At 41.7% G+C, this 26,661-nt stretch overlaps 1 pseudogene; it reads right to left on the reverse strand.

Annotated features, from left to right (window-relative positions):
• Positions 1 to 325: 325 nt before the first annotated feature.
• LOC137268803 (nose resistant to fluoxetine protein 6-like) overlaps positions 326 to 26,661 on the reverse strand; it is a 32,239-nt pseudogene continuing 5,903 nt past the window's right edge.

The raw sequence follows: 26,661 nt of genomic DNA on the forward strand, positions 1-26,661 counted from the left end.
TGCAACGTGTAAACCCTGAGAAAAAACCAAATCATTCTTGACTTGTATTTTTACGTGTTCATTAACTAGGCCAGTACCACTGTTTTGTTTCCGAAAACGAGAACATAGCTACTGTACAGCTACTTGAAGCACTGGTTCGACTGGACATTATCTTTTATCTAAAAAATGCATAAAAATATGATGGTACAAACACGTATCATGATGCGACGACTTCAACAAAGCAAAGTGCAACTTACTACTGTTTTCACTGCAACTGAAACGAAGCAGGCCTTTTAAGACTAATTGAAATCTCAACGTAGATGTAATTTGACGTGTAAGTGCATTTTTAGGTTGACTGGTCGCCGCGCCGGAAGAGGATCTTCTCCAGTGAGATGAACGGCGCTTCTAAGGTACTGGAGAGGAAGAACGCCGCCAGGTAGGTACAGATCACGTGACCCATGTACAGGTAAGCCTGAAACACACCTGATGTCACGTGATACGTTTATGTAACGGCAGCCATATTGCTGGAATGAAAGTGGCATAAAACTAAAACTCATTCATTGACTACTACTACTACTACTACTACTGCTACTACTACTACTACTACTACTACTGTAAAGAAGAAGGCCCGAGAAGGTGCGGGTTGGAACTGATCTTCAGTTTGTAACCATGTTTGTCCTAAGAGGCGACTAACGGGATCGGGTGGTCAGGCTCGCTGACTTGGTTGACACATGTCATTGTATCCCACCTACGGCTAAAAAAACTACCAAAAACTACGCCAATGTTGTTTTATATGTTATTGTCTTAATTAACCCATTGTATTGTATATTTGGCAACTACTTCTACCACTTTTACTGTCTATACCACCTCTTACACTGAATTCTACGACTACTGCTGCAATGGCTGCTGTTGCTACTGTTGCTACGACTTCTACTACTATTTTACCAAGCACTGCTACAGTAACTATAGCTTTTGCTTTCATCACTTCCGTATTGTCGTCATAACTTCAGTTACTGTCACAATAACACAACATGTGTCACTCACGATGTCGTAGTCGCTGATGTAGATGAGGGACTTTCTGCCGAAGACATAGATAATCATCATGACGGGGTGGATGAGGTAGGCGGCATATGTCAGCCTCGACAGCGGGATGATGCCGCTGAAGGACAGGATGTTGCTGATGATGCCTGTAACCGGAAGAATAGGATATCGTTGTGACCTTGACCTTGCTGCATGGCATATCCAGCATGAAATTAAGTTCTCGCTGAAGTGCTTGTTAGGTTTTCATTCTGATTCATGCCTTTGTTTTCCCTTCTTTTTTCATCCATTTGTTTTAACTCTGGCTTCATAATCACGGCAAATCTGAGTACTGAACTCACGATAACCGGTTTCTGCATTGTGAAAGAGATGCAACTCTGCACGTCGCCTTGGACAACGGGATCCTTTCATGTCAGCGATGTCAGAGTCAATTACAAACTACTTCGAATTGAACAAATCTAAGAGATATCATTTCGTATTGCGTTGCCATCATCATTGTTGCTGTTTGCTGGTTTAAAGTTCGTCTGCCCGTGAAGATCCGGGTATAATTTGTCTTCAGCAACCCATGCTTGTCCTAAGAGGCGAAGAACGGGAGCGGGTGGTCGCCGACTTGGTTGACACACGCCATTCTATCCCATTTGCGCAGATCGATGCTCATGCTGATGATCACTGGATTGTCTGAGTTCCAGACTCGAGTATGTACAGACCGCCGCCATATAGCTGGAAGATTGCTGTGTGCGGCGTAAAACTAAATTCACTCACTCACTAAATTTGGCCAGAACATTGATTGATTAAAGTTTGTTCCTTAAATGTCCCTGATATTAAAGATACTCTCAGTGGCGATGTTTTGTCATTTGCCTTGACACGTCTTATTGACGTTCTTTCTTTAACACTGCAATGCGACATTTGTTTAAGGTGTTATGATGATGGTCAAGGTGTCAATGTCACATATTCTTCGACTTTAGATCGATGAAATATTTTAGTCCCCGTGGTTGGTACAAACGAATGCTATCCACGTAAATATCAATTCCGTATTATCAGACACTTTGGAGCTAAAGGCCGGGGCGAAGTATTCGTTTTCTCTGGTAAGACATCGCTCTTCGCCATTCCAGGAAACGTGTTTGCCATATTTCTTGGGGTCTTCAGTAGCCCATGCTTGTCGAAACAGGCGACTAACAGGATTGGGTTGTCAGTGTCGTGGACTTGGTTGACACATGTCATCTTATACCAGGGCGGTGGGTTAGCGTTGATGGATACACTGTGTGAAGCCTTTTCCTGGTGTCCCCTACCAGTGATATTGCTATAATATTGCTAAAAGCGGCGCAAAACCATATTCAATCATTGTTACGCAGTGTTCTATCAAAACTAAACTGCTCGCCAATCCAACAGATACAACATGGAAGGGGTCGTCAAAAACACGACCGCTCCCGTCCGAAGTTCTACCAAACTGTATTGAAAACTCCTATCGGGGGAAAAACTCGTGCAGGCTCAACTCCACGTGTTTCACGAAGTCAAGAGTGTTTTCGCGAATGTTCGTATTTCAGAAACAAAACGCAGGAGAATACTCTACGTTCACAAACACCGTTCCTTCTCCTGAACATTCCCCCCTACAAATGATAGATCCAAGTCTATCATTTCAAATGAGTGAGTTTACTTTTACGTCGCATTCAGCAATATTCCAGCTATAAGGCGGCGGTCTGTAAATAATCGAGTCTGGACCAGACAATCCAGTGATCAACAACATGAGCATCGATCTGCACAACTGGGAACCAATGACATGTGTCAACCAAGTCAGCGAGTCTGACCACCCGATCCTCCCGTTAGTCGCCTCTTACGACAAGCACAGTCGCCTTTTATGGCAAGCATGGGTTATTCTACCCCGGGACCTTCACGGGTCCATTTCAAATGAACGAATCAATCACAAAAACAGTACATAATATATAAATATATGTGACAATGACGCAACTAAACTTCAGAAAGTCCACACACTTCCTTAAATACAAAGAAACACATCCTGAAAGAAAGTTCTTGTAATATCCAGTCCTGGAAATGGAAAAAATGCAAGTCTGTTCATAACACTTCGTTAAGTATACTGTTCAATGCCACAAAACAGTTTATCTCCTGAAAAGAAAAAAACATGTCAATATACAGTCAATTGAATACTTCCCTTTAATGATTATGTCCTGGCTTCGATTCCATCGAATCGTCCATCCCTGAATTGTTCTTTAAATCCTCCATCCATGAATTCTTGAATTCTTCCATCAATAGTCCTTAATGTTTGAATATTCCACACAAATTATGTTTCACTTAATTCCATGAATCCTGTTTCTTGGATCCTTCTGCTGCTCCTCTATGAATTCCTCTGCTGCTTGAATCCTTCTTACGCTCCTCTATCCGCTCCTTGAATCCTCCTGTTGACCTCCTGTCCGTTTCCTGAAGCATTCTTCGGTGTTGGTTTCTGACACATTCCATTCAAGTGGACACACCTTTGTCACTGGTCTTGTCATAACGCCTTGATTCGTCTGTATGTCGACAACTCAAACGTGCCCATCTCTGCCTGGATATGTCTTTATGATTCGTCCTGTGATCCAGCTCCCTCTTAGTGATTGCGGGGAAATAACCACAACAACATCGTCAACCTCAAGATCACGACTTGGTGTAAACCATTTCTTCCTTACTTGTAGAGAAGGAAGCCATTCAGACATCCACCGTTTCCAAAAGTGGTGTACAAGTTCTTGGACTCTTCGCCACCGTCTCCTTGGGCTGAATTCTGCATAATCAACTGACTCAGGAGCAAAGTTTCCACCACACTGACCGTGAAGAAAATGATTTGGTGTAAGTGGAACGTCATCATTTGAATGTGTGCTTTGGTAAGTTAAAGGCCTTGAATTGATCAATGATTCAGCGCCAGTAAAGGCAGTGATAAGTTCTTCATCAGTAATGTCACTATTGCCTAAGATTGCATATATAGCTCTTTTTGAGGCCTTGATCATTGCTTCAAAACTGCCACCAAAATGCGGAGCATATGGTGGGTTGAATTTCCAAACAACTCCACGATTTAAGAATGAAGATTTTTATGGATATCAACTTCTTTATGAGAGAACACAACGTTTCGGAGTTAATGCTTACTCCTTCATCAGGTGAAGGAGTAAGCATTAACTCCGAAACGCTGTGTTCTCTCATAAAGAAGTTGATATCCATAAAAATCTTCATTCTTATGTATTTTCACTTCTAAATGACATTCAAAGACTTGAAACTCCACGATTTGCCAATGAACTTTGGATATGATTTCTATCAAGTTGGTCTACAAGTAGTTTCAACTCTTTGACAGCTCCTGTAAAATTTGTTCCATTATCTGACACCACAACACTAGGCAAGCCTCTGCGGTTTACCATCCTGTAAAAGGCATTTAGGAATGAGTCGCTGTCAAGACAATATGCCATTTCCAAGTGCACAGCTCTCGTTGCCAGGCATGTGAAAAGACAAAGATAGCGCTTAACTCTTTGTTTTCCTCTACCTTGTATTGTCATGAAAGGTCCTGCAAAATCAACACCAGTTTGATCAAACGCCCGTAACGAGTACTTCAGTCTAACCTGTGGAAGTGGAGCCATAATCTGCACAATAGGCTTCGCCTTGACTCTGTGACACCATGGACATTCCTTTTCATATTCACGGATTTCTTCGCGAGCAGATATGATCCAGTAACGTGCAGATAGTAATGCAAGAATCTGGTTTGTACCAATGATGTGCTTTCCATCTTCATGGCATTTTTTCACTATCAGTTTTGTTACCCAGTTTCTCCTTGGTAATACTATAAGGAACTTTGCATCAAATGGTAAAAACTTGGCATGTTGCAATCTACCTCTACATCTGATCAACCCATCTTCATCAAGCATGGGATCCAAGTCCAAGGAGTTTACTGCTTGTCGACAACTGGTTTCTATTTTCCAGAGCGGAGACTTCCTTGTTAAATTCTTCCCTTTGTGCACGGCTTATGTGATAGATCTCTGCATCAAGAAGCTCCTCATAAGTAAGTTCTCCAGAGATTCTCAAACTTAGTTCAGACCTACTGTTGTTCACGAATCTACAAACCCATGCAGTAATCCTTTGGAGTTTTTGCCAATCTGAATGTCTCCTTGCATCAAGCCGCCAACACCAGTCAGATGTCACTAATGTATATGACTGCCTTTTCATTTTTCTAGGCATTTTCACTTCACAATCATCTGATGCTGGTGTGATCACAGTTTGTGTTGGTTCATCAGCTACATCTTCCAGAAAGTCAGGCCCTGACATCCATGCTTTGCCTTTAAGATCAGCAATTGTTGCACCCCTGGACAGAACATCTGATGGATTTTGAAGGGAAGGAACATACTTCCATTGACTAGGAGTGGTGTATTCTTGGATGAAAGCTACACGATTGGCTACAAATGTTTTGAACTTGCGACTGTGGTTTTTTATCCAACACAACACTTTTTGACTATCTGTCCAAAGTGTCACAGCAGCAATATTCATTTCAAGAGCTTTAAGAACAGGCAAGATCAACTTGACTCCTAATACTGCCGCCACCAACTCCATTCGAGTAAAGCTGACTGATTTTAGAGGTGCCACCCGACTTTTTGATGCTGTTAATCGACTGGTCTTTGTCCCATTTTGATAGGTAGTCACACTATATACAACTGCCCCATATGCTTTTTCTGATGCATCAACGAACACATGCAATCTCCTGTTTTCAATATCCAAACTGAATTGCAAGCACCTTGGAATGGTAACACTTTCTAATTCTTTCAATTGGCTGAGCCAAAGCAATGCTTTTTGTTTCAAATCAGTTTGAAGCTCTTCATCCCAATCTAAGCCTTTAAGCCAGATTTCCTGCATTAAGATTTTTGCTGTGATGATGAATGGTGCCACAAATCCCAATGGATCGAAAACCTTAGCCAATTCTCTAAGAAAACCTCTCTTTGTAAGTATCCAATTGTTGTGTGCATTGGTATTATGAAAGCTGAACTCATCATCTTTAGCAACCCACGTCAGACCAAGTGTTTTAGCAGTAGGCAACTCGTTTCTACCAAGATCAACTTCAGTAGCTCTGTTTTCTATTGGAACTCTCTGCAAGACTTCAGGAGAATTGCTTAGCCACTTTCTTGCACACATTCCTGCATTTCCCCACAACTCCGAAAGCTGTTCATACAGCTCAATGGCTTCCAACCCATTTCTAACAGAGTCTATGTTGTCATCCATGTACGTCGATTTTAACACAGTTTCAGCAGCTTTTGGTAAAGTGTCTTGAAATCGTCGGGCATGTTCTTGTGTGATGTACTGAGGTAAAAACGGAGAAGCATTGACTCCAAATACTACTCGCGAGAACTGGTAAATATCTGGTCTCTCATTCTGATTGTTTGATCTCCAAAGAAATCGAAAGAATGACTTGTCTTTTGGCAACATTTCTATCTGAAGATACATTTCTGCAATGTCGCATACTATGGCTACTGGGTATCTTCTAAAGCGAAGCAATATCTGAAAGAGATCACCTTGTAGTTTGGGACCTTGGTGAATAGTGTCATTCAGTGATACGCCTTCACATTTTGCGGATGCATCAAAGACAATTCGGACTTTCGTGGTTTCCCTATCTGGACGCACGACAGGAAAATGGGGTAAATACCATCCACGTGATGAATTGTTTTCATCAAGAGACACCTTTTCAATGTAACCTTTCTCAACATAATGAGATATGATACCATCATAGGTTACAGCAACCTGTTCATTCTTTGATAACGTCTTCTCTGTGTTACAGAGGCGTTTGTAAGCTATATCCCAGTTGTCTGGTAAAGGACTCACACTCTCCTTCCAAGGAATGCCAATTTGATATGGGCCATTTTCAAACTTGACTGTGTCTTTCACAGATGCTAAGACAGATTCATCATCCTTGGTAAGGGTTGATGTGACAGACGGAACGTCATCAACTTCCCAGAGTTTCTGTAACATTGAACTCAACTCAATTTCCCTATTGTCTGTGAAATATGTGCCTGCATTGTGACGAACATCTCTGAATCCTGGTATTCTACCAACACAGGTCCACCCTAAGGGAGTCAGTCGTGCTATTGGATCACCTTCTTTACCAATGATATCCTGATAGGACCTATGTAGTTCAAGATAGTCCATGCCAATAAGGAGATCTATGATATGAGGAGACTTAACCATAGGAAAATCAATGTTTTAAATGTGTTTCCACCTACCTGCATACTTACGCCAATCAACAACTTGCATCTGTCCAGTAACCCTAGTTGTTGTCAAGGCATATATTGTAGTATTAACTGATCCATCCAAACTCTCTATGCCAACCTGAACTGACATGGTGTCCAACATTTCATGTTGCCCATTGAGGACATTAACAGAAACTTTTTGTGAAGGACCAGATAAGCCTAATTCTAAGGCTGCATCCCTGTTGATATAAGTCTGTGTACTGGCATCATCTAATAGTGCATTAACAATAATTCTTTTGTTTCCATTCTTAAGAACTACTGGCACTGTCCTCAGTGACAGCAACGTTGACCTGCTGGATTCAGATGAGGACATTGTAACTACAGGTGGAGACTGTGTGTCATGCTGTTTTTGCTTTTTAGTTTCTGTAGCTTCACATCGTTTTGTCGAGTGAAGAAACCTGTTATGTGATGCAGCACAGTTATCTATTCCACATGTGATTCTACGATTACAACTTTTAGCCTGGTGGTTAGTGCCAAGACATCTGAAGCAAAGGTTTAATTTTTTAGCAGTTTCCCATCTATCGGGAACGCTCATCAACTTGAATTGTTTACACTTCCAAATGTGATGACTGTTTTTACAGAGAGCACACTGAACTCTCATGTCAGTCTGTCGATCACCAAAGAACGAACCTGATTTGCTCTGACCTCTAGCTATAGTCTTTCCCTTCTGGGATAGACCATGCAATGTTTCTGATGCCATAACACTAAATTCAGCCTCTTGCAACACCCATTCACGCAGTGTTTCCACTGACTCTTGGCGTTCTCGGTCAAATACCCATCTGTGATAATCAGTTAACATGGACTGTCATTTTCTTTAGTAACTGATTGTATAATGCTCCACTGCCTAACTCTTCTAGCCTGTCAGTATCTCTAAGATTGATCACGACCATGTCCAGCATGTCTGCAAACCTCTCAATATCCCTAACATTGCCAGGACGAATGGGCCTAAAGTTGGACACTTCTTCCAACTGTAAGGTAACTTGGCGTCTTTTGCCACCATATTTCCTCTCCAATCTATCCAGTGCTACGTCATATGCAGCCGCACTATGACCCAAGTCTTGAATGACTTTCATTGCGTCCCCAGTGATGTACTGACGTAACTGTAAGAGCTTATATTCAGATGTAGCTGGAGCCTTGTGTACACAAGCCATGAAAGCCGCTTTAAAACCTTCATACTGTTTGACATCACCCGAAAAAGTAGGAATGGAAACGCGTCTCAATTGCCTCCACATATCATTTCCCAAATTGTAACTGCTCGTCGCTACATTTTCTTGGGAAGCTGTGTGCCTAACATGTTCTTGTGTAGGGGTTTCCGGCCTATTCAACTGACCTAAATCAATTGCATTGACTTGTGACATCTGACCTGAGTTAGCATCAATTAGCCTAGACTGTGGTTCCACTTGCTGTTTGTGAGAATTGACAACAGGAATATACTTTCCTTTTTCAACCCTAAACAATCTAGATATTCCAGTTCTACCACTGCTAAATGAGCTCGCATCCGACCTAGCTCTCAAACACTCTTGAGCTCGTTCTTGTACTCCATTCCCAATTACTTCCATTTGGGTAATCTCGTCTGTAACTTTTGTCATGTTATCTCTATCTCCTATTCTTTGAAATGTTACAGACAACGACACACATATTTCGATAGCCCGAAGCTGATAATCATTAACCATGTCAATTGCATTTCTGATTTCTCTCCGGTTCTGAACATTCTGTTCATCAATAAGTCTCTCAAGTCTATTGGTTGCTTTAGTAAATGCAGATTTCGCTGTAGCCTTTTTGCGTTTAAGTTCTGCTATCTCGGTTACATAGTCACGGCCGTCATGGTTAATCTGTTTTGGTCCTGTTTGTGACATGTTTCAGTGTGTATGATTCACTAACTAATAGTGATCTAATCACAGTACAATTGTTTACTACCTAACTTCAATCAAACTTACCTTAATAAGCGTCCGCACAACAACAACCACTAACGTGCGAACTGAGCCCTATTCCCAGATATAACACAACATTAAACTTAACAACCACGCTCTGCTACCATTTTTGTTACGCAGTGTTCTATCAAAACTAAACTGCTCGCCAATCTAACAGATACAACATGGAAGGAGTCGTCAAAAACACGACCGCTCCCGTCCGAAGTTCTACCAAACTGTATTGAAAACTGCTATCGGGGGAAAAAAACACGTGCAGGCTCAACTCCACGTGTTTCACGAAGTCAAGAGTGTTTTCGCGAATGTTCGTATTTCAGAAACAAAACGCAGGAGAATACTCTACGTTCACAAACACCGTTCCTTCTCCTGAACAATCATCATATCCCAGTTGCGTCGATCAATGCTCATAATGTTGATCACTGGATCACACAAACTAAAATAGTTGCATGATAATGATTTGTTCCCCGTTAAACAATACGATCTGAGTTGTGATTACATAATGTCGTATTCAAATGAATAGTTATTCTACAGAGCATTACGTACCCCATTTTCCATTGTGACTCGCATAGACGATCCAGGCAACACACATCGCCCAAAGCGGCCTCCCGAATCATTCATAAACTGACATTCCCCACCTCGGCCAAGGGTCCTTGCCATCTACGCTGAAGTCGTACCTGACGAAACACAACGTCGGACCCACTGCGAACGTCAGAATCCAGCCAATCAGAGCTTTAGTCTACAAACACAACCTATACATATACAATATATATCAAAACAACGGAAATCATTACTCTGTAGAATTTCAGTGTAAATAGCTTCAGTACCACTGCGTAATTGCGAAGTTTCAAGATTTGTGAAGGCTATGTCACTACGCCATGTGCATTTCCTACTAGAATATACGGGTTTTGCTCGGTTAAGTAAGTTATTTTTCCGTTTTTTAACGACGCGGAGGGGATTAAACCACCAGTGTTTGTTGTTGATTGAGTCTTGGCGCCATGTAACACACACAAAGAAAAAAGAATGTTTAACACCTCAAAACGGGTTGAGGTTCATGTGTTCACACTGATAGAGAGAACAGCTGTCACAAATCAACGGACTGCAGTGAATTTCTTGACTAAACCATGCCACTGTATTCATATCATTTCACTACACAGTGGAAGCTGTCAAAAGCGGCATTGTCAAATCCAGCAAAGTGTCAACATCGGCATTAAAATCTCAGTCCCGTCCGTTGATCGTACAATTATCATCAGTTGTACAATCCGTCACATTGTCTACACTGGATTACATGTATTTCTTCAGTCCTGATGAGTGCCAGTTTAGACAGCTTCCACTGTTCTGTAATTACATTACGACCTTCAGCTGCGTCACTAATAATTATTTAGTTAACAGTTTAAGGACCAATTTGACATCGGTAAGTGTATATATAAATGACCTGGTTATATACTCTAAAGACACGCAGGTGAAAAAGTAAGGAAATGCATTAAACCTATGTAAAGTATACAGAGGTCGATTAAGCTTGAACACTGATGAAAGAAATTCGACACGCGAATGAACTTGTGTCTTGTTGTCATTGTGAGCATTAATTCAGTTCACTGATTCATTTTTTTCCAGCAAACGTTCACAAACACATTTTGGGATGCTTTTGCGAGCAATACACAGCATGGTGAACGGTATTTGATGCATATGTGGACCACAACTACGAACACAGCTCAGTACTGCGAAATGGCAGAATGTTTTCACCTTTTGACAGGAATTATCCGATCTCACACAAACCATACGTTCAATGAACAGTATGATAAATAACGTTTATCGACATTGTAGAACATAAACTCAGTTATGTTTTAAAAAAACTCAACATGTCTGTCACTTTCATAATTCTCGGACAAACATGACGTCAAGTTACTCGGATACTCTGACGTCATGACACAACTGGATATTGTGCTCCCCTACAACTGATTCTCTCTCGTCGATCACATGATAGGTAAATAGAAAATTTTAATTAAAAAAACAAAAAAAAAAACAAAAAAAACCCCAAACCCCCCACAAAATCCCTGTCAATTCGGTATATAATTCGCAAATCCAAAAATGGACTGTTTTTCTTTGTTTTGTTTTTTCATAAAAAGAAACTATAATTATAAGGAAACGTATTCATAACCTGTTAAAATCTACAATATATCTGGTATTATATGCTTCCAATCAAATCCATTCAGCTTAGTGTTTAATCAACCCGATGATTACGTTAGACAGCGTTCCTTTCTTGCTTTTGAAGATGATGTAGCCGAGGAGGACGCCGACACAGTAGGCGCCGACACGAGTCCAGGGGACGCTGTACACGTTCGTCCAGTAATGGGGATGCTCCCTCTGCCTGTACGCCAATCAAAACATGACATTACCGAATAAAAATTCATACTGTCAATAAGGACCATTTCTTTTGTTGATTGATATTTTTCACAGATCAGTTTCCACATGGACCATGTTTCATAACTTAATTATGTCAGTGATTACATATAATTCCGTGCACATATATCAACTGTAGATTCGAGGGGCTTTCACAAAAGATGTCCCCTGACTAACTCACAGTGGACTTATAGGAACAAAACTTGGCACACTTATTGATCCGTCTCTCCATAGCAACCACCAAGAGGTACACTTTTCTCCCATTGTTTCACGCAACTATCATCACGGGCTAACTGGCAATCAGTTAAACGACAATCTTCCATAATGACAGTCTCCGCTTGACGGACAGTGTCTTTATCAATGGCTGAATGAGGTCAGCAAGGAATGGGAGCAGTTTCCACAGATGTTCGACCACATTTAAACCGGGGTTGCAAGTGTTTAACTACGTCATACGAAGGCACATCCTTCAGTAAGGTGCTTTCATTTCATCAAAGATCTCATCTGGTGTGTGACCTTTCAGGTACAAACACTTGATCACTGCTGGGCACTCAACTGACTCCATTGTCACACCATGTCATAGTTTAAAAGAACGCTTGTCAAAGAATTAGCTTTCATACTTCAATCCTGAAAATTACCACATGACCAATAGACATAAGTGTCATTACTTACAGTTTCAACCACGTGAAAACTAGAAGTGAGTCAAGGGAAATCTTTGAGAATGCCCCTTTACTTCCATGTCTCGAAGTGGAGACTGGATAGCCCCGTAGGTGATGTGATTTAAACATATTTTTTCCCACTGAAAGAAACCGGATTGGTAAACAAGCAAAAGCTTATATGAATACCGCTCCGGGAAACAATGGAGACAAGAGCAAGCATGTCATGATGAATGTCCAATGTGAATGATATAAATGTATATAAATGTTGCAAAAAACGAGAAATAAAACCAGTCATTCTTAAACGGCTCATGTCATATAAAATATTTTGGATCAAAATTGGTAGTTAAATTTATAAACGATAGCACTGAAATAATAAGTACCTTGTTTATTATTGTGGGACAGCTTTGGTTTCCAAACAAAACTGATTTTAGGTCATACCCTTTGATATAAAAACACATGATTTTAGGTATATATTTGTAACGAGTACATGAAAAAGAATAATGAGCAGAGTCTTTACAGTTATTACCACAAGAGTAAGATGATGTTGGAGATATAAATATTTCATATTTGTGTGCATTAGGGTCACTACATTCACGTCGGAGACCTGAATCAATAATCTGACATAACCTGCTATCGGACTTTAAGTCAAAATGAATGTAGATATTAAAATCGTTTTAAATTACATTTTTAAAAAAAATCTCGATAGGCACGGTGATTCTCTATGTTCGGCTGGGAATGAATTCAATAACAGCATCACGGAGAAAGGACCTCTACAGAGTTACACTCTATTGTTCGAAGATTTGAATCATCACGCAGATTATGCCAAAGACAACCTAGGTGTAACAAGGCGTAACCAGTGATGGTATGGTCAGGACTCTTAACTGTGCTTTCCACAAGAGATGACTATAAATCTGATTCGTTCACAGATGTTTTGTGCTCTTTAATCCAAGTTGAAACAGGTCTCATCAGTCATGGCTGGATCAGCAATGTCCGACTTCCACACTTCCACTTGTCCATCTACCAATTTTGTTCCAATGAACTATCAGTTTCATTTTTTCTCCCCCAGCTGTTGTTGTTTTCACATGTACATGTATTGCTGTCAATTTCGTAATTTGTTCATTCACCTGACTATACTTCGAAACATCGTGCCCATCACAATAAAGAAGTCGACATCCGTAAAATTCTTGCCTTTATGCGAATCACTTCTAAATGACATTCAAAGACTCTAAGATATGCCTTCTTTTTATCTAGTTTCGTGTCGCTAATTGAGTTCACCGTTGCTCACCTGAGCATGTCCCCGCCGTACTTGTATTCCATCGCGAAAGAAGAGCCAATCCCGGCGAACATCGTTATCATGGTTGCCAGGATACCAGCAACAGGGATGCTGGGATAAGAGGGAAACATGATCTTATACCATGTGTCCATGGTTGGTTGTGTAACGCCGCACTCAGCAATGTTCCAAAGACAGGACGGAGGTCTGTAAATGGTCCGACTCGAGTATGGACGAGACAATCCAGAGATGAACAACACGTGCATCGATCTACGATGACATGTCTGATCCAAGTCAGTGAGTCTGACCACCCGAATCGCCTCTTGCTACAAGCATGGCTTGCTGAAGATCAATTCTAACCATGATTTTTACGGGTCTATAAAATGGAGGATACTGAACTGGTGCATAACTCATCGAAACATTAGAGATTCTTGAATATGTTTGGGAATATTGTTTTAAACATATCCATGTAAGATTTATGATTCCTAACTATGATTCCTTTTGCTTAATATATTTTCTTTCGCGTGAACTATTCGCTGAAAGTGAAGTACGTTTCACTGTTGCCCCTCCTTAACTTTGCTGAACTGTTGCAACTAGCGGCGTAAACGTAAATTCACTCAGAAACTACTAACCGATGAAGGAGGAAGATGAAGAATGGTGAGATGATGAAGAACTGCATGTTAACAGCCAGGTACCACGTCCATTCCATGCACTGTGGAGGGAAAGGTCATATACAGTACCTGACATAAATGTATTCCCCTACAAAACAGTTCTAAAACCTGCGTTGTGCTTGGTGTTAACGCCACAATCAACGGTATTGCAGCTGCGCGATAGTGGTAAGTAAGATAGTTGAATGTGGTCCATACAATCCAGTGATTCACATAATTGGGTTACTGTGACATGAATGAAAAAAAAACCAACGAGCCTTTTCTTGTTTGTTCCATCTTACAACTTAACATTGAATATTCGTTTTTAGAAATCTCAAAATGAATCCTTAATCTATCGCTGTTGACGAAATATCAGTGCTAAGTACAGGTTATCGCAAAATGATCTTGGTCATGTTTGTACGGAAGCGTAGCAGGGCCACGGTGAATTTTTTTGGTGTCAGTGTCTCCTACGTAGGACTTAGTATCTCCTACGTAGGAGATATTAAGTACTACGTAGGAGATAGTATCTCCTACATAGCAGATAATGAGACTGAAAAGCGTGGCCTTAATACGCTTCCGTAAAATACATGCTGAATTAAAGCAGCCACATTGAGCAAGACCAGGAACCGTTTTTACCGTGGCAGATCCTGCTGGGCTTCATGCATCGCCACCTCAATCACTCGAATCACTTTGGATAACTCGAAGTTTCCCATGACCAAGGGTATCTCGTCAAATATACTGACCAGCGAAAGAAACGTAGTTTTAGAGGAAAAAAAGAAATCTCATAAACGTAAGCGTTCATGTTTATGCCTTCTATGTAAACACTTGACAAAAAAAATAAAATAAAATAAAAACAGTTGCGTTTCCTTTGCTGTTCGGTATACACGATACAGTTCAACTGTTACTGTGCACAAACGTAACAGCCCTGGGTGGGGTCAACACCCACCTGGTTGTCCACGTGGATGAGGTTGTTGACGTAGAGGAGGTTGGTCCACCAGTACCGCTTACAGTTGTCCGCCGCCGGTAACTCTGCCGGCCAGAGAGGCCCCTCTCCCAAGTATTGGTACAGACACGAGAACGCCATCATGACGATCATGTAGATGGGGGTCAGGCTGTTGCAGACATGTCACCACTGATTACTTAATCGATGCAGATATAACATATATTATATACCATTAAGACAGAAGGGGATATTCCAGTTTGTGAGCATACCACGAGCCAATGCCGATGCATATGAGAAGAAGTACCATAGTTTCTCTTCATCATTAGGTTCGTCCTTGGATTTAGTATAATTATGCGTTTTACTTGTTTAAGGGCATGTTTGGGATTGCACTTTCCCAGTGCAGATCATAGGTTTATAGTTGGGTTGAATACCACACTGGGTTTAAATGAAACCCTTTATTTCAGAGCCAGGCATCTAAAGCACTCAAAGTCAGCCGTCTAACCCACTCAGACACCGGGTTTCAAAAAACATAGATGTCATACAACTGGTAGTCTGGACCATGGACTTTGCGTACCCCTCTGATAAGTATGAACTGACACGGCTCCCATTTAAAATTTACGAAATATAACACATGTTGGAAATGAAACATACAGCTTTGTGGATTACAACTTCTTGTTTATTACGTTGAGGAGCGACGTTTCGATGTAGATTCTTACATCGTGTTCAAGCTAAATGTGAATCTAAGAGTCTACATCGAAACGTCGCTCAACCTAATAAACAAGTAGTTGTAATCCATAAGGCTGTGTCTTTCATTTATGACTCACTCAACTTCTTGAATGCCCAATACACAAGGAACACATGTTGGATTACACTTTGTCATTAAAGTACAGATTGTAGTACTTTTGGTGGGTCCACATCCAGGATTCGCACCCACACTCTCAGGGCCAGGCACCTAATTCCGACCTTCATATAACCCTTACCGCCAATATCTGTGAAAGTAGAACATCCCCATGTAGCCACAGCTGACAGGCCTCTTCTCTAGATCCTTCAAGGTCAGGAAGCAGATCAGAAGACCGCTGGAGACGAGAAAATACTTTTCTTACAGGGTTACTTCCCCTTACTACCCTGCCGTTCAGGGTCAGCCAACCTTAGGAGGCAAGACATGTACAGCTGTGTAGGTAACACAAAACGTAAAGGATTACACCCCCTTATTACCCAACAACTGGCTAGCAATCATTGACCAGTGGAACGCTATGCAGCACATCCTATCAGGACGCTGTGTGATACGCGATTCGGATTGGCTGAGAGCTCATTTAAATCGTACTTAAATATCAGTTTAAGGATCGTTAATTATAGTCACCAATTCCCTACGCTAACGCGCTCGATTTTTTAATTACATTTAGCGGTTTTAAATAAAGGGCCGCAGAAGTGAAAACAGAGTAGCTCTATCTTCTAAGTGATGTGCCGCGGCGCAGACGTCAAAAACCTTAGGAATTGTGTTGCGCAGAATCATCGCAGGACGTGACGTGTTGTGTCTCTGACTGTGTCTTTGACTATAGCTGCCGATGTTCTGGAGAATCGTAGTACTGTGTATCGATGTCTGGTTATCGAGACAGCTTAAATGTTTGCACTTTGCATTTGCAGACAGAATGGAAGGTTGCGCACGTTTGCAGAGAAACGTTCCCAGTCCTACCTTGATCTCTCCAAACAGCTAGTTCAAACAACGCGGCACAGGTGTGTACAGGGTGGACTAAATATACTGAGTCAAAAAGCAGACTTCACATTCTTTCTTAAGGGCACTATAAAAGAACAAGAGATGATAAGATGGTTAAATTGTTAATTTTTCATTACTGAGATCTGCGTGATGTACTCGATACACTGACAGTGCCACAATCAGTTTTATTAGGCTACACCGCCGTTCCAAAACATGGGTACACAGAATGTCAACTCACAAGAATAAAAATTCGAAATTTCTCAGTTCAGTATTATTTATGGCCACCCCACGCATTCTCCACTGCCAAACACCGTCTACTCATCGACTGCCTGATGGCTGGAACACGTGGTTGGTGATTGTGCTCCATTGCTCTTGGAAGGTAGCGCCAAGTTCCTGCAAATTCTGAGGTTGGTTCCTAAGAACACGAAGCCTGTCTCCCAAGTGCATCCCGAACGTGCTGTATTGGATTAAAGTCAGGGGACCTCTATGGCCAGTCCATGGCGTTGATTCCAGCAATTTGAAGGAAATTTCGTGTCAACATCGCGGTATGCGACCGAGCATTATCATGCTGTAACTGTAGACCTTGGCCATGAGCCGCCATAAAAGGAACGAGTTCAGGGGTGAGCACCTGGTCGCGGTAAGCAACAGCTGTGAGGTTTCACGGATGACCAGAAGTCGGGAACGGTTCTTCCTACAGAATGCACCCCACAAGCTTCCACCCGTCGACTTCCTGTACACAACACTGGGCATACCGTTCACATCGTCGTCTCCAGACTCTTTGCCTGCCGTCCGCGAATCTGAGGGTAAACCTGGATTCATCGCTAAAGACGAGTCGATTCCAGTCACTCTGGGTCCATTGGGGTGACTTTAGACGTTGACGTTGATGAAACGGCGTCAGTATTGGCCCAAGATATGGACGTCGAGAATAGAGATTGGCAGCCCACAACTGATTTCGAATGGCCTGTGAGGACAGTCGACCTCTAAACATCTCAGCCCTGATTCGTGTAGCTGGCAGAAATCTGTCACGTAGGTGACGTAGGACGATTTGGCGGTCTTCTGTCCGTGACGTCGCACGTTCACGTTGCACATTTGACAATCGTGTCATTTAAACCGTTAGTGGTTTAAACTGTGGTTTAAAGTGTGTTTTTTTTAATTCTTGAGCCCAATGCAAACACGTGCAAATGAAGAAAAAGTCGATACGAATATCACGTGATCGACTGCACGTGCAAAACCTGAGTTGGCACTAACGTCATTTGACAACTAACGTCACGAAGAATGGATGGGTTTGAGTGGGTTTTCCTAACGTTTTTCAGGAGTCGAAAGATAGGGATCCCATTTCGGATACATATATGTATCATAAGAGAAAAAATATTCATTATTTTTAAAAAATACATTTTGTGAAGTTTCTTTTTTGACTCAGTATACATGTTTTCCAGGGTTACCTTTACTACCATGACCTTTAGAACAGGCGTAGGCCATTGAAGGCATTGCTGTATTTGGCAACGAGGGGTTTGGGTGTTCATGTAAGGGAGATCAGTATGTTATCGGCCCCATGGAAGAGTGTACGCACCTCTAACATCTAAATAAGGCTTGTCTGGCTATACGTGAAGTAGTGTTGATTTAGAGTTGTATGTGAACTCTAACCTTAACATGAAGAATGTATCCACGGCAAAGCCGGTAGAAGTGATTCCCTGCATATAGAAGAGATGGTGCATCCTCTCTTCGTCCACCAGGTTCTCTGGAAAAGATGAAAGCAGAGACGCGTGTGTGACTGGGATGAATTTTTTGCTATAGATACTGAACATCAAAAGAAACGCAGCTCTAGCTTTTAGTCAAGTATCTAAATAGTAGACATAGGCATGAACACTGACTTTAATGAGATTTAATTTTTTTCTCGAAAATTGGGTTTATTTTTATGTTCAGTGTATTATGCCTTACACAGCAACATGCCGACTACCTGAACAAATTCCAGTGAATGACATCATTGCATTAATCAACAACAATTATTAAAAGCAAAGGGTTATAGGATGTTTGTGATGGGATGGATGCTTGTGATGATGCTTGTAATGTGGGTTAAAAAAACGTTTGAGGGATCAGCCTGTCAACTACGTGTATTGAACCACGCTGGCCACAAGTCTCTCGGAGTTCCTCCAAAGCAAATTCTCCTTTATGTACCAGCCCACTTCCTAAGCCTAATACCCAACTATCCGTCTTACACGAAACCGACTACCGAATTCTCCATGTCTCACCAACCCATTTATCTAACTTGCACCAAGCCAACTGCCCAACTCTCCATGTCGCATCAAGCCGACTACCCATTTATCTAACTTGCACCAAGCCAACTGCCCAACTCTCCATGTCGCATCAAGCCGACTACCCATTTATCTAACTTGCACCAAGCCAACTGCCCAACTCTTCATGTCTTACAAGCCGACTACCCAACTCTCCATGTCGCATCAAGCCGACTACCCATTTATCCTACTTGCACCAAGCCGACTGCCCAACTCTCCATGTCGCATCAAGCCGACTACCCATTTATCCTACTAGCACCAAGCCGACTGCCCAACTCTCCATGTTGCATCAAGCCGACTACCCATTTATCCTACTTGCACCAAGCCAACTGCCCAACTCTCCATGTCGCATCAAGCCGACTACCCATTACTACCCATTTATCTAACTTGCACCAAGCCGACTGCCCAACTCTCCATGTCGCATCAAGCCGACCACCATTACTACCCATTTATCTAACTTGCACCAAGCCGACTGCCCAACTCTCCATGTCGCATCAAGCCGACTACCCATTTATCCTACTAGCACCAAGCCAACTGCCCAACTCTCCATGTCACATCAAGCCGACTACCCATTACTACCCATTTATCCTACTTGCACCAAGCCAACTGCCCAACTCTCCATGTCGCATCAAGCCGACTACCCATTTATCCTACTAGCACCAAGCCGACTGCCCAACTCTCCATGTCGCATCCAGCCGACTACCCATTTATCCCACTTGCACCAAGCCAACTGCCCAACTCTCCATGTCGCATCAAGCCGACTACCCATTTATCCTACTTGCACCAAGCCAACTGCCCAACTCTCCATGTCGCATCAAGCCGACTACCCATTTATCCTACTTGCACCAAGCCGACTGCCCAACTCTCCATGTCGCATCAAGCCGACTACCCATTTATCCCACTTGCACCAAGCCAACTGCCCAACTCTCCATGTTGCATCAAGCCGACTACCCATTTATCCTACTTGCACCAAGCCAACTGCCCAACTCTCCATGTCGCATCAAGCCGACTACCCATTTATCCTACTTGCACCAATCCGACTGCCCAACTCTCCATGTTGCATCAAGCCGACTACCCATTACTACCCATTTATTCTACTTGCCATAGTGGTAGGTGTGACCCAAGATGATCCACATCATGCTGAAGAACTTGATGCCGTGCAGGCAATGGATGGCGTTAGGATTCTTGGGCACGTCCAAGATTTTGGGTGTGTTTGTGTACACAGAGAAAGCCTTGATCAACTGCTGGCACACTGAAACAGTGATGCGAGATCTGACAGTTCCATGGAACACATCGTGTAAGTGTTTCGGTCTTTTTGAAGAATTTGGGGATTTAGCAATACAAATCGTGGACAACATGCATCGTGGTCACACAGGGATTCAGTTCTCCCTTGTGATTTCAACCACTAACTTGTCCCATACAATTGATGGTAATAATACTCAGTCTTCTGTAGATTATAGGTGTAGGTCTTTGAGTTTCCTTACGTTGTTTTCAAATCAGTTCCCGCTGTTACCGGCTCCTGACATGCTTAAGAAATGTAGCTTCATACTCATACCTAGACCTGTCTAAGCTTTGTGTAATAGGGCATTCAATGTTCCAATCAAGATCAAAGCTGACAAAAATAAACGCAATTACAATATTGTCTCTGTTTGTAAATTTTGAGCTGACTACGCTACGCCCCTTGCAACTAAATGATTCTTGCGGTGAGTCGTATGTCTGTTGTTTGTTGTTTATCGCAGCATTATCTCTACTATGTGACGCAAATAATTGAGTCATAAACAAACAGTTAGGGGAATCAGCAACATGAGTATCGATCTACGCAATTGGCATACGATTTCATGTGTGAACGTGACCACCCGATCCCGATAGTCATCCCTTACAACAAGCACAGTTTCCTGAAGACCATCTCTTACAACAAGCACAGTTTGCTGAAGATCATCTCTTACAACAAGCACAGTTTGCTGAAGACCATCTCTTACAACAAGCACAGTTTGCTGAAGACCATCTCCTACAACAAGCACAGTTTGCTGAAGACCATCTCTTACAACAAGCACAGTTTGCTGAAGACCATCTCTTACAACAAGCACAGTTTGCTGAAGATCATCTCTTACAACAAGCACAGTTTGCTGAAGACCATCTCTTACAACAAGCACAGTTTGCTGAAGATCATCTCTTACAACAAGCACAGTTTGCTGAAGATCATCCCTTACAACAAGCACAGTTTGCTGAAGATCATCTCTTACAACAAGCACAGTTTGCTGAAAATCATCTCTTACAACAAGCACAGTTTACTGAAGATCATCTCTTACAACAAGCACAGTTTGCTGAAGATCATCTCTTACAACAAGCACAGTTTGCAGAAGATCATCTCTTACAACAAGCACAGTTTGCTGAAAATAATCTCCTACAACAAGCACAGTTTGCTGAAGATCATCTCTTACAACAAGCACAGTTTACTGAAGATCATCCCTTACAACAAGCACAGTTTACTGAAGACCATCTCTTACAACAAGCACAGTTTGCTGAAGATCATCTCTTACAACAAGCACAGTTTCCTGAAGATCATCTCTTACAACAAGCACAGTTTCCTGAAGATCATCTCTTACAACAAGCACAGTTTGCTGAAAATCATCTCTTACAACAAGCACAGTTTCCTGAAGACCATCTCTTACAACAAGCACAGTTTGCTGAAAATCATCTCTTACAACAAGCACAGTTTACTGAAGATCATCTCTTACAACAAGCACAGTTTGCTGAAGATCATCTCTTACAACAAGCACAGTTTGCTGAAAATCATCTCTTACAACAAGCACAGTTTGCTGAAAATCATATCTCACAACAAGCACAGTTTGCTGAAGACCATCTCTTACAACAAGCACAGTTTCCTGAAGACCATCTCTTACAACAAGCACTGTTTGCTGAAGACCATCTCTTACAACAAGCACAGTTTACTGAAGATCATCTCTTACAACAAGCACAGTTTGCTGAAGATCATCTCTTACAACGAGCACAGTTTGCTGAAGACCATCTCTTACAACAAGCACAGTTTACTGAAGATCATCCCTTACAACAAGCACAGTTTGCTGAAGACCATCTCTTACAACAAGCACAGTTTGCTGAAGATCATCTCTTACAACAAGCACAGTTTACTGAAGACCATCTCTTACAACAAGCACAGTTTGCTGAAGATCATCTCTTACAACAAGCACAGTTTACTGAAGACCATCTCTTACAACAAGCACAGTTTGCTTACGATCATCTCATACAACAAGCACAGTTTACTGAAGACCATCTCTTACAACAAGCACAGTTTGCTGAAGACCATCTCTTACAACAAGCACAGTTTACTGAAGACCATCTCTTACAACAAGCACAGTTTGCTGAAGATCATCTCTTACAACAAGCACAGTTTGCTGAAGACCATCTCTTACAACAAGCACAGTTTGCTGAAGATCATCTCTTACAACAAGCACAGTTTACTGAAGACCATCTCTTACAACAAGCACATTTTGCTGAAGATCATCTCTTACAACAAGCACAGTTTACTGAAGACCATCTCTTACAACAAGCACAGTTTACTGAAGATCATCTCTTACAACAAGCACAGTTTGCTGAAGATCATCTCTTACAACAAGCACAGTTTGCTGAAGATCATCTCTTACAACAAGCACAGTTTACTGAAGACCATCTCTTACAACAAGGACAGTTTGCTGAAAATTATCTCTTACAACAAGCACAGTTTACTGAAGACCATCTCTTACAACAAGCACAGTTTGCTGAAGACCATCTCTTACAACAAGCACAGTTTCCTGAAGATCATCTCTTACAACAAGCACAGTTTGCTGAAGATCATCTCTTACAACAAGCACAGTTTGCTGAAGACCATCTCTTACAACAAGCACAGTTTGCTGAAGATCATCTCTTACAACAAGCACAGTTTGCTGAAGACCATCTCTTACATTTATGCCTTCAGTAAACTGTGCTTGTTGTAAGAGATGATCTTAAGCAAACTGTACTTGTTGTAAGAGATGGTCTTCAGTAAACTGTGCTTGTTGTAAGGGATGATCTTCAGGAAACTGTGCTTGTTGTAAGAGATGATCTTCAGCAAACTGTGCTTTTTGTAAGAGATGGTCTTCAGTAAACTGTGCTTGTTGTAAGGGATGATCTTCAGTAAACTGTGCTTGTTGTAAGAGATGATTTTCAGCAAACTGTGCTTGTTGTAAGAGATGATTTTCAGCAAACTGTGCTTGTTGTAAGAGATGATTTTCAGCAAACTGTGCTTGTTGTAAGGGATGATCTTCAGTAAACTGTGCTTGTTGTAAGAGATGATCTTCAGCAAACTGTGCTTGTTGTAAGAGATGGTCTTCAGTAAACTGTGCTTGTTGTAAGAGATGGTCTTCAGTAAACTGTGCTTGTTGTAAGAGATGATCTTCAGTAAACTGTGCTTGTTGTAAGAGATGATCTTCAGTAAACTGTGCTTGTTGTAAGAGATGATCTTCAGCAAACTGTGCTTGTTGTAAGAGATGATCTTCAGTAAACTGTGCTTGTTGTAAGAGATGGTCTTCAGCAAACTGTGCTTGTTGTAAGAGATGGTCTTCAGGAAACTGTGCTTGTTGTAAGAGATGGTCTTCAGTAAACAGTGCTTGTTGTAAGAGATGGTCTTCAGGAAACTGTGCTTGTTGTAAGAGATGGTCTTCAGTAAACTGTGCTTGTTGTAAGAGATGGTCTTCAGCAAACTGTGCTTGTTGTAAGAGATGGTCTTCAGGAAACTGTGCTTGTTGTAAGAGATGGTCTTGAGTAAACTGTGCTTGTTGTAAGAGATGGTCTTCAGCAAACTGTGCTTGTTGTAAGAGATGGTCTTCAGGAAACTGTGCTTGTTGTAAGAGATGGTCTTCAGCAAACTGTGCTTGTTGTAAGATATGATTTTCAGCAAACTGTGCTTGTTGTAAGAGATGATTTTCAGCAAACTGTGCTTGTTGTAAGAGATGATCTTCAGTAAACTGTGCTTGTTGTAAGAGATGATCTTCAGCAAACTGTGCTTGTTGTAAGGGATGACTAACGGGATCGGGTGGTCACGTTCACACATGAAATCGTATCCCAATTGCGTAGATCGATACTCATGTTGCTGATTCCCCTAACTGTTTGTTTATGACTCAATTATTTGCGTCACATAGTAGAAATAATGCTGCGATAAATGTAGCACAGTTTGCTGAAGACCAGTTCTAAACGGCACCGTACATCGATGTACTCGTATGACAGTTCCGATCGCCTGGGGCTACCATCGCTTTGTGGAACGACGCCCAGGATCACTGGCACCAATGGTCCATATATGCAAAGGGAGAATACCTCTTTGTTTGGCTGTTGTAGGCCTGTTAACATTGTTATTCATCTTCCTGGTTCCACCATTCAGATACTCTCCTCCCAGGCCTCTCTTGTTGTTCTGGTAGTCGGTGTAAGAAGGGGGTAGCTCTAATTTCAGCTCCATCGCATCCTCACTAACATCCTCGTCAGGAACGGCCACGTAGCCATCGTTAACGGTGTTGTCGTTCTCTTCATTATCGGTATTGACGTTGTCTTTAATCCCCTCGCCGACCCCATCCACGAGAGTGGAGAATACCACGACGACAACAAAGATCAGTAAGGTAATGCTGTAAAGAGAAAGATTTTTCCTCGAGTGAGTGAGTGAGTCAGTGAGTCAGTGAGTGATAGGATAGGTTGACATGAGTCAACCATGTCAGTGAGCTCGACTACCCGATCCCGTTAGTCGCCTCTTACTAGAATCATGTGTTGTTGAATATCAATTCTACCTTCATGCGTTGGCAAAGTGCCACAACCTGGAGAATAAAAGGACTCCCAAAGAATTTCTCAGCTACAAAATAATACACATGGCGACAGTTGAAGTGCGAATCTATCCAACTGTGTTACGTACAAAGGCGTAGGTACAATGTCATGGCAAATCGATCCACATATAAAGGCATAAGAACGATGCTTCGACAAGTACTTACGCTGCAAAGAGTCCAGATGTGTCTTTGGTGAGATCCTTGTCCTCGACGCAGGTGACCATCTGGGGTCCTTTCCCCCTGATAACTCCTGCGAAGGATAGAGCAATATTACTACTGGTTCAGGACCTCAGTTGCACATTATGATGTCACCTTGACAGATCAAACATCTCATGAATGCTGTTGTCTATGACGTATCTCAAAACGTACATCTGAACATTACGAGTGAAATATTTAGATGAAATACGTCAGACATCTAAAAGAAAGCGTATTAATGTCATATCTCTTCTGTAGAAATATTTCAACTACATCTGAGGCTGTACCTTTACTAAACTCGCACATTTGAGTAAAGTAATCATGGTAACTACGTTGTATTGTATCATAATCTAAGCTGAGAAAAACATGACTGTGTCTATGACGTAACTAACATGACTGTGTCTATGACGTAACTAACATAACAGTGTCTATGATGTAACTAACATACAGATATTTGTATCTGAGACGTACCTGAGTAGTATAAGTAATAAGGGCACGAGACCAGTTCAAACTAGTTAGTGATTAATATCAATAACATGGTTCTAGACCACCCTTCAAAAACACCAATACAAATAATACAACTTACCTGAATAAAGAATCTGGAATAAGTCATCACTGCATCTAAGGCCTACCTTAGTCAAACATGACTGTATCTGGGACGTACCTTAGTCAAACATGACTGTATCTGGGACGTACCTTAGTCAAACGTGGCTCTATCTAGGGCGTGCCTTAGTCAAACATGACTGTATCTGGGACGTACCTTAGTCAAACATGACTGTATCTGGGACGTACCTTAGCCAAACGTGGCTCTATCTACGGCGTGCCTTAGTCAAACATGACTGTATCTGGGACGTACCTTAGTCAAACATGACTGTATCTGGGACGTACCTTAGTCAAACGTGGCTCTATCTAGGGCGTGCCTTAGTCAAACATACTGTATCTGGGACGTACCTTAGTCAAACTATGATGGTATGTAAGGTGTAACTTCGTCAAACATGACAGTATCTGGCACGTACCTCAGTCAAACATGACTGTATCTGGGACGTACCTAAGTCAAACATTTGGACGATGTCATTACTGTGGCATGAATCAGGCACACACATTCCCCAGTAGAGAGTCGACAGGACGTCTTTCATGTCCTTCAAGAAATATAAATCAATATATTGTGTCTAAAATGTCATATCATTCATCACTTGACCTGGTGACATTCAATCACCGTATACCACCTCATCAAGCAATTACAGAAGGTGATTGCATGTTTTTATTAGGTTCGGCCGGAATTGTTCATATTCCATATGTCGAAAGCCCGAACCGATATCAAAGTTTGTAAAATTAAAAAAACTATTCCGAAATATAAACTCGTTCATTTTACATGACCTCACAGTTGTACCTTGTCATGTGATGTAATAGACTGGTTCTGTGTATATTCGCGCAGCGTGAAAGATAACTGCCTTTACATATTTAAAAATGCGTGTCTCTTTGGAAGCAGAATTAATGTCATGC

This window comes from Haliotis asinina, chromosome 16 (genome assembly GCF_037392515.1).
Source record: "Haliotis asinina isolate JCU_RB_2024 chromosome 16, JCU_Hal_asi_v2, whole genome shotgun sequence".
In the NCBI taxonomy this organism is placed as follows: Eukaryota; Metazoa; Mollusca; class Gastropoda; order Lepetellida; family Haliotidae; genus Haliotis; species Haliotis asinina.